Below are 17,190 nucleotides of genomic sequence, written 5' to 3' on the forward strand. Positions count from 1 at the left end.
CCACACTCATCAGACGAAACGCGGAATTAACTTCCACTTCACACCTGTTTTCTGTGTGGTCGTGATATTTCACCGGGCGAACCGGCCCATTCGTGCAAAGATGTTAAAGCGGGCTCTACCACTGTTAAAAGTAAAAATATTTAGGTTTCTGAATACTCTGTTGCTAACTACTACTAAAGAAAATAGTAGGAAAAAAACATTTTGTCAGTAGGAAAAATACTTTTAATGTATAACTTGAACATACCTTAAACCAGGCCATTGTAGAATCATCATAAAGCACCACCCATTCCTCCGACCACGTATTCCATAGATATTTTCCTAAAAAAAAAAGAATTAAAAATAAATCTTAAATTTACAACTGTACCGTAATGTAATAAAATAATCAATATCAATTCAGATACTGTAACTAAGTGATGAAAAGATCCAATCAAATACCGGCGATTAGATCTGTGCGGATATTATCGGGACATCAATCCGCCGAGCTGTCTGTCACACACCGCAGTCTAACAACGAGCACTACGGTAATTATAATGCTAGCTACACACGTGCGCAGAGTAGTGACAGTGCAGTTCTGCAGTACGTCGATGATTAAATTAAACAGATTTGTATACTGCTCTGGACTATTCTACCCTAGTGTGAATTATGGAGCCAGGTACGATGTGCGGCTTTCATCAACAATAAATAACCTTTCAAATACTATGTTGTGCTATAGGTTACGTATATTCCTTATTGTTTTGCATACAAATTTATTATGTGATTTTAAAATTGTATTATTTAGGGTCTGCCCCACCACTGGTCGATAGGGGCTCAGTAGCTTAAAAATGACCTCACTGCTATAAAAGGGAATAAAATTCGAATTTCCATCACATATTTACACGTTCGATTGCTATCAGACAATTTCTAATTTGGTGAGACCGGCCCTTAGTCGGGAAATAAACTGAAATGTGATTATAAGAGAGTAGTAATTGGGTTCTTAACCTTACATCTAGCAAAAATGTCTAGAAAGGAATCAATATTACCTAATAGGTTATCGTGTGTTTTCATAAAACAACCTACATACACCTAGCGTACAAAAAACATTCCGCGGTAGTCGTTAACATAAGTGTTTGAAAGCTTCCATTCGATTCGAGTGCAATTAACTTAGTCGCGTTACACTACGATATCGATACGATATCGGTATCGATTCGGTTTTACTCGATTCAACGACTCGCTTTACTGCTTGAATCTCGGAGTCGTAACTCGCGAGCGCGCTTTGATAACTTTAGTACGTATTTTATTAGGGCTGTTACACACACGCGGTGGCTCGCTCGTTTCATTACATCGTGAGTAGACGTAATTATGCTGTGTGAAGGGTGCCGTAAAATGGATACGAACGTTTTCCATTGTGTATTAGTAGAACAGTGTGTTATTGCATTTTGCACTTTAAAAGGTCTATGCATAAGACGTAATATTTAATTAAAAGCTTAGAAATTGTTACTTACGTTTGTACCGTAGCATGTAGCCTCCCTTGACTTGTGTGCCGCCGTGCTCTGAAACAAATAAGGTTGTCATTCAATGGAATAGAAGGAAAAAGATATGATTTTTGTTTGCTTATGCCTTCATTTGGTGTCATTTTCAACGTAGATTTACATTTTTTTTACAGGAAAAAATAATACCCACACCACTCTCTGAGCACGTTCTTTCTTGACTGTCTTACTAATATTATAAATGCGAAAGTTTAGATGGATGTATGTTTGTTAGAGTTTGCCGTCTAAACTGCTGAACGGATCTCAGTAAAATATGGACAAATATGAAGAGCATAGTCTGGAAGAACACAAAGGCTACATACTTTTGTTTTTAATTAATTCCACGCCAAAGAAGTAGCGAGCAAAAAACTAAAAACATAACAAATGACAGTTAACAATCCCTTGGTTAATTGTGAACTGTTTAGTTCCATTTATAATTCGATAATAGATGCAATTGTTAATTCCAAGTCTTTCGAGAAATCGAATATATTTCATTTTAACTTAGCTATATATTTACGTGTTGAATAAAACTAAAATGCTTTTCAATAAATTTTCTAGAGAACAAAAATTTTCATCCTTCGAATACAAAAGCAAGAAAGAGGTCTTGTATCGTATAATTCAGCAATAAGAATGGTTAGTTGATGTTCAGAGGGAATGTTAACAAGGGCCTCTCATCGGCGGTAAACAGGGAGAATTGGCGCCAAGGCAGTCCGACGCGGCGCGTGCCTGGAATACACGGAGAATCACACGAGAAACGCAACAGTGAATGAAAACGTATCAAACAAGATTTTGTAGCGACTTTATTTTTACCTGGCAATCATTTTACAAGAGACATCTTATTTTTTACTGTAAATAAGTAATTCAAGTATCATAATTGATGCATTTTGTTCTTTTTTCTGTCACTTAGTGTCGCTTAATGCCCACTGAAACTTACTGTTTTAGGCATAGATAGAGTTTACTAAGTTCAATCAAGTTCTTGATAAACACTAGGGATTATAAGACTGTTTGTGTATGTATCCATTAGGTAAGTTACGTAAAGGGTTACATAATATTTACATAATGTGCCCTGCCCGTGGAAGCCGAGCTCAGCCGCCGGCTGCTACGAAAAGCGTTGAGCGCTAATTCATCAATGTTACGACACATTGTTTTGTTTTATATAACACTAATCATGTTCCAGTCTTCCTGTGTACCTATACAATAAACAACACAACTAAGAAAGAAACAACAATAAACGTTGCAAGAAAGAAAACCAACATTCCGATTCCCGACTCATTTAAAGTATAAAATATTGTAAATTCTCCACTACAACCAAAGACTATTAAAAAGATATAGACGCGACATAGTAAAGAAACATTTTTCACCGGTACTTTCTCTGAAAGGTGCTATATTTGCGTTGCTAAGATTATGTGAAATATATTTAAGAAGTCTGAACTATGCCAACTCTATATCTTTTTAGAATCTCTTTGACGAAAACAAAGGAAGTGTTTTTTTCTCGATTGTCAGTTCTTGATCTAATTGTCATGATCTTACGATGTATTTATTGCGTTTACGTTGTTGTATCTCAAAACATTCAGATAAACAAGAAACTAAGCATAATATTGTTAGAAATTGTAAGTTGCCAAATTCGAGATAGAATACCGAGAAACGGGAATCCCCGACAACGACCGCGTTCAAGGTCATAATTCAGTACTGTTTATATATTTATCAATACTTATTGCTTTTTTAAATATTAAATTAACTGACCTACTTACCTAAGGAACTGAGTGTAGATGTGTCAGAAAATGTGTAATTGTAGCATGAGTTATATTTTAAGGGCAATAAAAGAGACAGCTGCTTCGTAAAAATTGTAAAAAAAGTTAAATGTAATATCCAAATCTATAGTATTTATGGTTTACGTGACAAAAAACTCGAAGAATCACCCTCATGTTACGATATGAAACAAAGCCAAGAATGGCGCAGCGTAGAATGTCTTCTCGTAAGTTATTAATTGTCCTCCAGAGCCCCGGGGTATACTCTTTGTAATACTTCATCACTATTGTTGTACTTCCGAACCACACGACTTTTCATACAATTGAACTATTGTTTCTAAATAAAACTAGATGTCGCTAGTGACGATTCATTTGTCATTATTTAACGGAGACTAAAAATAATATAGCGATAAGATTTTTTATTAGTTTGTATTCAATTCACGGTGTGAATATAACTACAAAATCCGATTAAATTACTGTAGATCAAATTGATGTTTATTTTATCCATAATAATTTAACTTGATATATTTTACTCAATAAAATACGTCTGGAACGTTCAAAGTTTGTAATATAATTCGATATCGCACAATCTTGGTTCCGGGAAACTCTCAAAGCGCGAGCCGCACTCGACTGCGAGCGGCGTTTATCAACAAATTGATACACGTAAAACCCTCGTTTTCTTTTATTGAACATACTCGTAACTTTACTTCGGAAACGGTTTAGAAGAGTACTTGTTTTGAAATATAGTACCGGTTATTTTTAGTATAAAAACATCTGTAGTCGTCTTACTAATATACAAATGCGAAAGTTTAAATGGATGGATGTTAGAGTTTGCCGCGTAAACGACTGTACGGGTCTATACAAAATTTTGCATAGATGTAGAAAATATTCTGAAAGAACACTCACTTTTGTTATTTTTTTAATTCCCCGCGGACGGAGTTGCGGGATACGATTAGTTTTGAAGAAAAAAAATAGAAATTGCCTTTGATTAAAATCTTACTATCTATTGTTAAACAGACACTTCTTGTTACAAATTATTAGAAAAAACAAAATTATAGATTAACAAATATAGTAGTTATTTAGTAAATAACGATAGAAAAGCACTCATATTTGTAGTTAAAAAACAATAACAGCCCTGCACTTTGCAGACTCAGTTCGCTCCAGGTTATGTCAACAAGCCATTAGCATAAAACCAATAACAGGCTTTTAACAAAAGTGCACAACTTCCGATGGAATTTTATCTTATTAATACGCTATTATTATTTTACAACTACTATTATTATTTTATTAAAAGTATTTACCGAATTGACATTTTATTCTGAGAGTGAAAATGGAATAGAAAACTATAGTGTGTCTAAATAAGTTAGATTAGTTTGACAATCACTTCAAATTTAGTAGGGATGGTTGTGTAAAATCAGTCATGAATCTTATCGATTTTCGATTTTTATTCGCGCGCATTCCTGGCGGGAACGTTGAAAGTGTTAAATTAATATCGCTAGTAACAATTATATTAATTGTTTAAAACTAACTAATATAAAAAATGCGATAGTTTGATAAAATCGAAAATCATTATCTTCTCCCTTGCCTTATCCTACTCCCGTAGTTTCGGCGCACCGTGTTTTCGTCCTCCAAAGCACTCTATCATCCGTCATCTCAGTCATCACTCCCTTCTTGATCATTTCACCTTTCACGCAATCCATCCATCTCTTTCTATGTCTACCTCTACCGGTGTACCCCTCCACATTCATAACTAACGTCCGTCTTGTTACATGCGATTCATCCCTTCTCATAACATGCCCATACCACTCTAACCTTTTACTCCTTATTTTCTCAACCACTGGGGCTATTCTCAAACTTCCTCTAATATACTCATTTCGTATCTTATCCAATCCTGCTACCCCACACATTCATCTTAACATTTGCATTTCCGCCACATGTATTTTCCTTTCAACCGTCTCGTTTAGTGCCCAACATTCAGATCCATACATCATGACAGGTCTTACGACGGTTTTGTAAGTTTTCCCCGTAAAACAAATATTTTTTATTATTCAAGAAATCAAGGTAGGTTAAGTTTTTTACAACTTTCCAATTATAATATAATTTCCTTGAATACATATTATTTACCATAGTTCCTACATTTGAAAGGAGACCTTGAATTCTTTAGATATAAAAGCGAAGGGCAGGTGTGACCGCCGCGGGCACGATATTGCTTTTATGCTAATAAGCTGACTAAAGATGAGGTGGATTCGATATTCTGCAGGGCTGGCACTAAAATGTTTTAATCACAAACATTAACTGACATTATCTTATCTTATCCCTTAAGGAGGGTCAGCACAGTATGTGCTGCTCTTCCATACATATCAGCCGTCATATCTGAATCCACTCCTTTCTTAAGTATATCCTCTTTCACACAATCTATCCATACTTTCTTCGGTCTTCCTCTACCTTTGTAGCCATCCACATTCAATCTTAGCACTTTCTGGTTTATGTCCAAATCCTTTCGTCGCATAACATGTCCATACATATTTTCTACACAATGACTGTAAAAAACCCTAAGCATAATTACCTCCAAAGTTGGACAGCTATCTATTTTGAAATTAAAAAATCTTACTGTATTCCTTTTTTGCAATGAGATAACAGAAACATCATGATAATTCTACACTCAAACCACTAAAGTACAAAGTAATAAAAAGCAATTGCCAACCCTAATCCCATCTAGGGTTAACTATTTGAGATAAAATCAAATGGGAATTTCATTGGAGAATCGATTCTCTCCAAACGACACTGAAGAGCCCAGCCCTCGGACTTATGGAGTGGATTCAACATCCTTACGAGCGGATTTAGTTGTTGTAATATATTTCCACTAGCGAAATTCCATGTAAAAATATATGACTATGGCCCTTTTTCAAAGAGAACACAATATAATTTCGTACATGGGTTTCGCAAGTATAAATTGACAGAAAGTCATTGTGACTGCATGCTAAATTTGTCAAAAATCGGTACCCATAAAAATTATAAGAAAATAAGGGGCATTTTTTTATGATAAAGGGGGGCAAACGAACGGCGAGAACACCGAGGTGGTCAGCGACGCCCATGGACATCCGCTACACCAGAGGAACTACAGTTGCGTTGCCGGCCTTTGAGGAAATGATAGGCTCGCTTCTTGAAGGACCCTAAGTCGTATTGGTTTGGAAATACCGCCATTATTAAAGCATGTTACATGATTTTTTATTTCAAATTCAACCTTTTGCTAATAAACTGCGCGATTTAGAAATAACCTTTCAAGTAAAAAAATAAAAATAGCAAGTGGGAACACCTAAAAGAAATGTTCACTTTTTTCATTAAAATGTTGATGATTTGAATTTTTTTTGGTTAAATACATTACTTAGTGCATATATCTTTATCTATACTACTTTAACACTAATGTTATGAAAAGGAAGTATTTGTATTATTGTAGTAAAATAACTTAAAAACTACCGGCACAATTTCAAAAATTCTTTCAACACTAAAAAGCTACATTATCAGTGAGTAACATAGGCTATGTTTATTTAATTACACGCGGGTGAAGTCGCGTGCAATAGCTTCTTTTATAATAAAACAAAACGTGTATTTGGAGTCTGAAAACAAGGGGTCAGAGGACAAATAGAGCTGCGTACACTTTTATTTGAGTCGCAATCGATCTGCCGCGTCGGTCTATTCCGACTGTGCCGCACCGAGAATATACCAGTTTTTAGGTTTTACACTTCAATACACTCTTTTAATTCCAAATGAAATGACAACTAATTGGGCAAAAACGCAGGAAAATAAAAAAATACAGTTATACTAGCTGTTGCTCGCGACTTCGTCCACGCATTGCAAAGATAATAATAAGTGGCCTATAACATGACCGCCTATGTCAGCTACCCTTCAGTGAAAGTCGAAATCGGCACAGCTTTTTTGGAGATTGCCGGAACAAACGCGGCTTGCGGACAGACAGAGACAGAAAGACAAAAAAGAATATATACGATTTTCCTTATCAGCAACGCAACTACGTCGTCTTCCCGAAATCTGAATTTTTTCTTTTGATATTTCAAACAGACACTCCAATTTTATTATATGTGTAAAGAAATTAATATTTCTTTTATTTTAGAATTGTGTCAAAACACTGTTTCTAAACGAATGTTTGCCATTGGTGATTGGTTGATTCTAGAAGCCATCTTAAGGCCAAAAATGGCGTCGTAATTATAGTGAGTAAAATGTGAGGAAAAGGATGATAATATAGTAACATAAATGTCGTTTCTTTTTGAAAAAAATAAAAATCTTTTTGCAGAGCAACACATTTATTTGAAAAGTAGTAATCCGAAATAGAAATCTTATATATGTATAGATATAGATTTGGGTTTAGTATATCGTAAATTCGACAGGTATAATTTAAATGACTGCTTAATGTAAAAAATCCTGTTTTGTAATTACATCTATGTATATGGTGCCGAACGAGAATAATCCTTTTGTAATTTCTGGCAATTGAGTCCTTCAATTCTTAATCTTATCTTATTATCACAAGTTAAATAAATGAATCAATCAATTACGTTTAACATCGCGTATATCTTCATTTTTCTTATTTACTAAACAACATTTTACATACATTGGATGGATGGATGTTTGTTAGAGTTTGTAGCCTAAACGGCTGAAAGGATTTCGATGACATTAGGCATAGATGTAGAGGATAGTCTGGAAGAACATATAGCCTAATCACTTTTGTTTTAATTCCACGTGGACGGAGTCGCGGGCGAAAGCTAGTAGTTTATATGAAATAAAAAAACATACTATGCAAAAAACTGCACCACCGGCTGCGGAATCCGATGACATAAGCAACCAATGCTCAGAGCTGCAGACAGGAACCTCCTCACAAAGCGTTCGTAATTATTTAAATAAAAAATGTACACTTTTTGTAACTAATAGTTATAAATATATTTCAACATAGTGTTTTACGGATGTATAGTTATCTAGAGCCGTCGACAAGCCAGACTGCGGCCCTTGTTTTCCCCGGGCTTGCAGGGTTTTTATTAAATTAGGTGTTTTGTTTTCCGCCAATTCGTTTTTCCGCGTCGCTGCGAAATTCATGGTTCATTTTCATAAATTCACTCTGGATAATATTGTTTTCGGCTTTGCATTTAATTGTATACCAGTGTGATTATGTAATTCCTAGAGTATTGACAAGTAGGTAAACTTCTAGAGAATGCGCACACCTTTGACTAAACTGCCGCACGACCGTTGTGCGATTGTCGATTGTTTCGCAGCCAATTCAACTGTTTAGCACAACTAAAAATGGAGCAATGTGCGCACCTCTATATAAGCTCAAAAGAATCAAAGCAAGACTAAACAGTTGTGCGATAGTTTGGTCTATGATATGCGCGTTGTAAACTTTAAATTTTATTGTTTTTGTTACAATGAACTAAAGAATTTTCACGATATGTGATAACTTTTTGCGATCATTTTTACTGTTTGACTTTCGAAATTCTGTTTCATTTTTCGACACGACAATGGGCTCTTAAATTTTGGCAAAGTTCCTGAAAAAAATATAGTTATGTTTACTAATGCTTTAGGTGTGTTTTGCGTAATTGTGTCAAGTTTACGCGTTCGTGTGTTTGCGTGATCATTGTGTTTAGTTTATCGAAGAGTTAATATCATCAGCTATTTTACAACTCAATAATCCAGTTTGCGATTAAATAACAAATTGTGTTAGTGGCCGTCGCAGTCACCAACCCTTCTTATAACATGTCTGTTGTCTAGACCGGGTTCCTAAACTATTTAGGCGACAGACATTCAATGAACATTTATTTTATACAATTAGTAGAGCATTGATCGAGCAAACTTTTTAAATCTTAACACTATTTAGAAGTACATACTTGTGTTAAATCAACTTCTGATTATTAGGTTTAAAAACTATAAATGACAAGCTTTTGCCAGAGACTCCGTCCGCGTGGAATTAAAAAAAAAACAAAAGTAAGTAGCATATGTGTTCTTCCAGACTATCACCTGCACCTGTACCAAATTTCATTAAAATCTGTTCAGCTGTATAGGCTGCAAACTCTAACAAACATCCATCCATCCAATCTTTCGCATTTATATTAGTATGAAGTATGCTTTACTACAAAAGGAATTACTAATCAAAGATCTAATACATTAAAACTATTACTCAGAATTGGCAATTTTCTGCATATCTATTTAATTCTGTAATTCATCTAGTCTGTTCCAATTTAACTCAACCAATAATATTCAAATTTAGCTGCGGAGTTCGCTAAACTAAATTGCAATTTCACGTCTCTGCTTCTCCTATAACGACCATCCGCAAACGATATCTGTTTTAACTACAAAAGCCTTCATCTTCCGAATATAATACGAAATACATATATCGAAATGTAATTATCCATTGAAGACTCTTGTTCTACACGTTACTAGCGTACAGAACAGGACAAGCAATGGACGACGTGCTATGCCTTTCAAACGTATGAAATGTTCAGCTTGGTAGAGGAGTATCGATCGAGGTTGGTTTTATGAATGGATGTCGTCCTCTCCCTTGTGTTTTCGACGCTGTCAGTCTGTCTCCCGGCTACACTAAATTAGGTATCCTAGGTATTACATATAATAATTGATTTATGATATTAGTTATTATACACTTTTGCTATCTATAGTAATATTACAAAGAGGAAGAAAGGAGATATGTATTCTTGTATGAATTGAAATAACTCAAAAACTAATGAACTGATTTAAAAATTCGTTCCCCATTCAATAGCCATATTATTGCTTAGTAACATAGGCTATATTTTTTTATTAATTCCGAGCGGACTAAGTCGCGAATTTTTTCAGTAGTCAGCATATAGTTAGTTTAAATTATTAAGATAAACACATGAAAAAGCAATTTAATAAGGGACAAGGGACAACTAAATATGTACAGTTTTTCTTCTCTATGGTAACGAAATGTATTTCATATCTTTATTATATTTACGAATTATTTTTTTAAGGTTATGTTATATCGCCACTCTCAATTCGCAACACAGTATAAATTGGATTAGGGTGTCAACCTAGTTAATTCCGCTTTGTATTTTAACTTTATCATTCCAAGTGTTACTGAATTAATATTATTATTTTTCCATCAAATTTTGTATTAGAAATTTCATAATTAGATAACAATTTACTAAACGTAACCATTGCTACTTATGTCTCCATTCATTCTACAATGAAATGAATATAAAACGCATTGAACGTTAAACATTGTTATATTCTCTTACATTAAATACATTGCGTTGTATCGATCTCGCCTGGTTTTATGAATGGCGCCCCCTCCTGTAGGCACGGCTACCTCTTGCCCCCCACCATCTGGCAGCGAGGAGGAAGTGAAGTGAGGGGCATCTCAATTTCGCTGAGCTGATTTACGACGGGAACATTATCCAGGCAATTGGTTAAAAGGTGGGCGGATACATTTTCGACTCACGTGTTATTTGAATTGTAAGTCGATATAAATTAACGTTAACTCATTGAAGACCAAGTTGTTAGTTAATTCTCTGTTATTTTATTTTGATAAGGGAAATTATCCTTTGTAAAAACTAATAAATATAAGGAGGAAATGTAGCATATATTGTTCGTAGCTTATTCAACTATTGTAGTAAGTACAAGCTATTAAAAAATTAACTTGAAATTAGTTTTATAAGTAAGGAATTTTAAAATTGTTTACCAATAATAATGAAAAACAAAGAAGAATACTGTCAGTGAAGTTGTTGGATACTATTGCTTGATAATCACCGTTTTATACTTAATCTATACTATTATAATAAAGCGTAAACACACACTTCTTTGTTACCTAAGATGTCAGCAATTACAGCATATTTTTGAATTATTCTTTTTTTTAATAAAAAGCCCTACACTTACGTCACGCTTTAGGCTATATACTTTCACGAATTAAACTTAGGGGGTAAATATTTTGGATAAAAACTCTAATGTGGGAAAGAGACCATAAGTTGCAGCCAACATCAAGGAAGCAAGATTGCCATGGTATGTTATTGTGATGTCATTTTGACATTTGCAATTGATAATTTGACCCATGTAAACAATGTAATAAAATTTTCATAATTTTACACGCATGAAGCTAGTTACATATAAAATTTTACCTACATTCTTGTTCTCAAATTACTGGTAAATGCTGAAGAATATTAGTTGTGCGTATATTTGCATCAAGTGACTGCACTTGGCAGTCAATTGCCGTGTGACATTAATTGGCAGTCGTGGTAACGCTCGGCTAATAAAACTGCTCAATGCATACTTGTTCCGCTATTTAACGGTAATATTGGAAGCGTATTATAATAAACTAGCTGATCTCGTGCGACTTCATCCGTATAAAATTATGAAAATTTTATTTTATTGTTTACATGTGTCAAATCATCAATTGCAAATGTCAAAATGACATGACATGATGAAAAATCGTAATGTTGGCGTCTTGTAGTTTATGGCCCCTTTCCCACATGAAGGTTTTTTTTTAATTCATCTATCCCCAAAGTTTAATAGCGTAAAAATGTATAGCCTAAAGCGTGTCGCAAGTTTAGGGCTTTTCATTAAAGAAAGTATTATTCCAAGATATGCTAAAATAAAATTGGAGTGTTTCCTTGTAATATCAAATGAAAAATTCCAGAAATTCGCATTTTAAAAAATGTTGCATGTCTGTCTGTCCGCAAGCCGCAAGCCGCGTTTGTACCGATTGATCTCCGAAACGGTTGCGTCGACTTCGACCGGATTTTTACTGAATGTTAGCTGACATAAATCGGCATGTTATAAGCTATTTTTTTTTAATTCCGCGCTAACGAAGTTTGCGGGCGACAGCTCGTAGAAAAATAAATATAAACCCACTTACATATATAAAACTATTTTAGGACATAATAAAGAGGGTCGTGTAAAAGTTACGAAGCGAAATGTTCCCGTAGCCGCGGCCCTGGAGTACGTGACCTGTGTCTCAAAAACACAAGCTACCATATATACTTACATGTTACATCGCATTGTCAAAGACGAGGATGAATAGCCTCGATCCCCTTAATGTTATCAACGTAATATACTAACCTTACAGTTTTTTATTTATGTTACATTTTAAATTTCGAAAACATTTTAATATAGTTATCTTGCCCTTATTCCTACGCAGGGTATGTACATGTCTTCCATACATACATATCAGATGTCATAACCTCGTTTATACCAATACATCAATATTTTCCGTATAATTTTTCGATCTTTCTCTAGCGAAAGTTTAGATGGATGGATGGATGTTTGTTAGAGTTCGTAGCCTAAGCCTTTAGATCTCGATAAAATTTGGCATAGATGTACAGGATAGTCTGGAAGAACACACAGGCTACTCACTTTAGTTTTTTTTTATTTCAAGCGGACGGAGTCGCGGGCGAAAGCTAGTGTAATTATATTCTGGTTTTTGTAATAAAAACTCTAAGTATAATCCATTTCATTTCCCCGAATAATTTGTGTTATTTTGTAGTTTTTATATATTTTTCTAAACTTTACTTTTACTATTTACGCTCATTTTTACATCACTAGCGTATCCCGTCCCAACCGAGGGGCTCGGAGCCTGCTCTAAGTTAGGATGACCAGGCCACAGTCAACCACGCTGGCCCACTGCGGGTTGGTTGACTTTACACATACATGTGAATTTCTTCTCCGATTTGTGCAGGCATGTTGTGATCCTTCACCGTAAGCACGTCAGGTAAAATTAACTGTAACGTAAAAACTTACGACAGCAACTTACCATGTTCGTCTTTATATCTTCGACATAGGGAGAACATTATGTTTTTTGTTCAGCAAAACAGCCGCGATGCGTCTGTAAAAGAAATTATTATATCAATAATAAATAATACTAATGGCCTGTACCAACACTGGCTGATAGAGCCTCAGATAGCTTAAAAATGACGTCACTTTAGATAAGGGAACAAAATTCGATATTTCCATTAAATTTTACAATAATGTTAAATATTATTATTTATTATAAATCCTATCATAAGCAGAGTACAACAGATTAAACCATATTAAAAGAAAAGGAAAACGGACACAAATATTGTAGATAGTCGGGTCTGTGCAAAATATACCAAGAATTTAATTGGTTAAAGTATTTTAGGTCAAAAGTTACACCAAAGCAAAAGTTATCATGATGATCAAAGATTACTCTTAAAAGCCTTGTCTTATTAATTCACAGGAGAACTTTGTTTCTATTTCTACTTAATTATAGTTGTATCAAACCCACGCAACTGATAAAGTGCTGCCGTAATTGAAAGCGTCGCTCGTTACCGAAGTAATGTCTATGGCAATATTTTCACCTAAATTGGGACTATGGCCGTGACCGGTAAAAACGGTTACTTTATTATTTATTTACGACTAGCTTTCGCCCGCGATTACGCCCGCGCGGAATAAAAAACACAAAAGCAAGTAGCCTATGTGTTATTCCAAACTATGCCAGATTTCATCGAGATCCCTTTAGCCGTTTAGGCTACAAACTCTAACAGACATCCATCCATCCATTGAAGCGCCAATAGCCTAATGGTTTGGGGTGCGGACTATCGTCGAGGGTTCGAATTCGACAGTCGCCATTCGACTATTGTGAACCATATCCTATCACAAGCCTAGAGGTTAGTTATAATGGTTAAAGGAAATATTAGTAAATTACCAAAAATCGACTAATATTTTCATTAAAAAAATCCTTCTAAACTTTCGCATTTAACATTCTAATTTCTGTACATTTTGAGATAACGAATACTGTAATGTTTTTTTTCTATTTCTAACGTAGCTGGTGATTGGTGAACATGGGCATCACCAATGTAGTCCGGGTACTGCCTCTTAGAGCTAGCCTAAATCATCGGTATAGGTTGAATTGAATTATGTTTGTTTAAACACGTTGTAGCAAAAAAGTATCTTTCTCGCTTGTAGCTAAGCTAAGTCTAATTGTCTGGAAGAATATTGCGGCTAATTAGGAAAGGTGAGATATAATGTTATTTTATAAAATAACCGCCTGATAAAGCGAGATTAGACGACAATAGCCATTAAATGTTAAAACTAAGCGACACAAGTGGCCTGTCAACTTTATTGTTCTACTGAACGTTATAATTCCTTGAAAGGCACTTGACACAGTTCCCGTCTCCGTCCCGCAACTCCTAGGCTGAATGAAGTGCACTGCTCGGGACTTAAATATTAATTTTTAACGATTAAGCTGAGTATACACTACACATAAGTGTTTGTTAAAAAAACAATGTTGTAGATGGTCTAAAGAATTACTTTCAGAATAATATGCAGTACAGATAAAATAAAATGTTGTTACAATTTATATCTATTTTCTGATAAGTGATCGTAAAAAATTATGCTGTCTTTTAAAGGAAAAAAAGTTAATTCTTTCCTTATCGTTGTCGATATTTTTTCAATTGTAGGATCTTTAACAATGAGATTTCTTTGAAGTGGATAATGTCAAGAGAAACGTAATATCCAAAAACATCCTGTTTATTTTTCTTTGAATACAATGTTTGTGTACATAAAAAGGTGTTATGGCGCACTTAACAGACAAGGTCGCGAGCTTACATAAGTACTGGGAAACTTGTGTTATCCCACTTCACTACACAATAACACTCGCTGCCCTGCGTTGTAAAATGCGACGTATAATTGGAGACTGGGAATATGAAGCGACTGCTGCATACTTTCCTCATTACGAAATAACAATAAAATCGCAATTAATGTATAAAGCCCTCTTTCTGTAGGGCTATCAGTTCTGTCAAATTTTAATTGAAGAGTCAAATTGTTCAGTTACAACTGTGTGTAGGCAAAATTTGAACTGATTGTTGAAGTATATGTCAGACTTTAGTAGTGCAAGCTTATTATCAGTTCGAGATGGCGTCTAGTTATGTTAGTTTTCAAATAATTGATAATTTGATAAATGTGAACAATAAAATGATTTTTTTTATAATTTTATGCGGATGAAGTCGCATGGGAACAGCTAGTTTAGTATTAGATCTGAGTGTTTTTTTTGTTTTTCTTCTTTTATTTATAGAGAAAGTAACGAGTAAAAGGTTGGTATGGGCACGTTATGAGGAGGGACGAACCGAATGTTACAAGGAGAACGTTAGTTATGAGTGTGGAGGTACACAGGTAGAGGTAAACCTAGAAAGAGATGAATGGATTGCGTGAAAGGTGACATGATCAAGAAGGGAGTGATGACTGAGATGACGTAAAGATAGAGTTATGTGTAGGACAAAAACCTGTTCGCCCGGTACGGGAGTAGGATAAGGTGATGATGATTTAAATTTCTCCTTAGATTTAGATTAAGTTTTCTAATTGTGACCGAGTGTAATGTAATAATTAATTAAGTACGTGTTTTCTTCTCCTCTTCTGTAAAACTCCGTGTTCTGATTAAGGATTCACTGAAAACCGGCACTTCAGTGTACAACATAGAACATGCCGAATGAATTCCTATTCTTTTTTTGAATAAACGAATTCCTTTCTTTCTAAATGGTTGTGAATATTATTGCTAGTACTTGCTACTTCAGTTACCAATTTCCTTGTTCTATAAGGGTATAAGAGTTACTTTTTACTTTTGTAAGTAGCATGGTATATCTATACGAATATAATAAAGCGTAAACACACACTTCTTTATTGCCTAAGATGTAGGCAATCACAGCATATTTTAGAATAACTCTTTTTTTAATAAAAAGCCCTACACTTACATACGTCACGTTGAGGCTATATATTTTCACGTCGTTAAACTTAGGGGTAAATATTTAAGATAAAAACCCTAATGTGGGAAAGAGACCATAAGTTGTTGCCAACATCAAGGAAGCAAAGTTGCCATGGTTTGACTTCATGTCATGTCATTTTGACATTTGCAATTGATAATTTCACAAATGTGAGCAATAAAATGAATTTTTTATAATTTCATGGGGATGAAGTCGTATGGGAACAGCTACTTGTTTTATAAATTACATATCGCATGTAGTTTTTTGACTTAATTAAAACATTTTACGTTAATTAAAGGTACTTCGCTTGGTATTTCACAAGAGATGTCGACAGCTGACATGTCGCCCCCAACCTCCGCGTACACCTCCACTCGTGTTCAAATTAAAAAGTTTGTAAGGTTTTTGAGAGACTAAAATAATTAGCTTGTAAAAATATTTTTAAATTGACTTAATATATTCATATATTACATAAGTTACTTATATTTTTTGAATACTTTTTTTATGTTTTGTTTTAATACAGAAGTAACTTTCGCCCGTGACTCCGTCCGCGTGAAATTAAAAAAAAAAACAAAAGTGAGTAACCTATGAGTTCTTCCAGACTATCCTCTACCTTTATACCAAATTTTATCGAATTCCGTTCTGTCGTTTAGGCTACAAACTCTAACAAAAATCCATCCATCTAAACTTTCGCATTTATAATATCACTAGCTTTGCTCGCGACTTCGTCGGTGTGGAATTTAAAAAACAAAATTGAGTAGCATATGTGTTCTTCCAGAGTGTCCTTTACATCTGTACCAAATTTAGTCGAATTCCTTTCAGCCGTTTAGGCTACAAACTCTAACAAAAGTCCATCCATCTAAACTTTCGCATTTATGACATTAGTATAGTATGATGTATAATTTTACTGTTAATAGCGATAATGTATTAATATTGCTGTTTTTAGACGTCTTTACCTTTACAGTTATTTGCCTAGTAAGTATTATTATATTGCAGTACGATTCTTTTTTAATTGTTTTAATAAAAACAGATTTTTAAATTAAAAACTTTCGATGTAGGTAGTTTCAATGATCTGATGTAACATAGACGAAGTTTAACTTTATTATACTTACTTTTAAGATATTTTTAGGCTACTTAAAGATAATTACTTAAATACTTATCGTTTGTACATTATTTATAAGAAACTAGCTGTTCCAGTGC

General features: G+C 34.4%; 1 long non-coding RNA gene across 1 annotated transcript; it reads right to left on the reverse strand.

The window, feature by feature from the left end:
- Nucleotides 1–243: 243 nt before the first annotated feature.
- On the reverse strand, nucleotides 244–13,106 carry LOC106110469. The gene is made up of 3 exons (XR_001226088.1): nucleotides 13,032–13,106; nucleotides 1,482–1,529; nucleotides 244–318 (listed from the first exon to the last, which is right to left on the reverse strand). It is a non-coding gene; the product is annotated as an uncharacterized LOC106110469 (long non-coding RNA).
- Between the last annotated feature and the right edge of the window lie 4,084 nt (nucleotides 13,107–17,190).

Source organism: Papilio polytes, unplaced genomic scaffold, assembly GCF_000836215.1.
Source record: "Papilio polytes unplaced genomic scaffold, Ppol_1.0 DF820622.1, whole genome shotgun sequence".
Taxonomy (NCBI): domain Eukaryota; kingdom Metazoa; phylum Arthropoda; class Insecta; order Lepidoptera; family Papilionidae; genus Papilio; species Papilio polytes.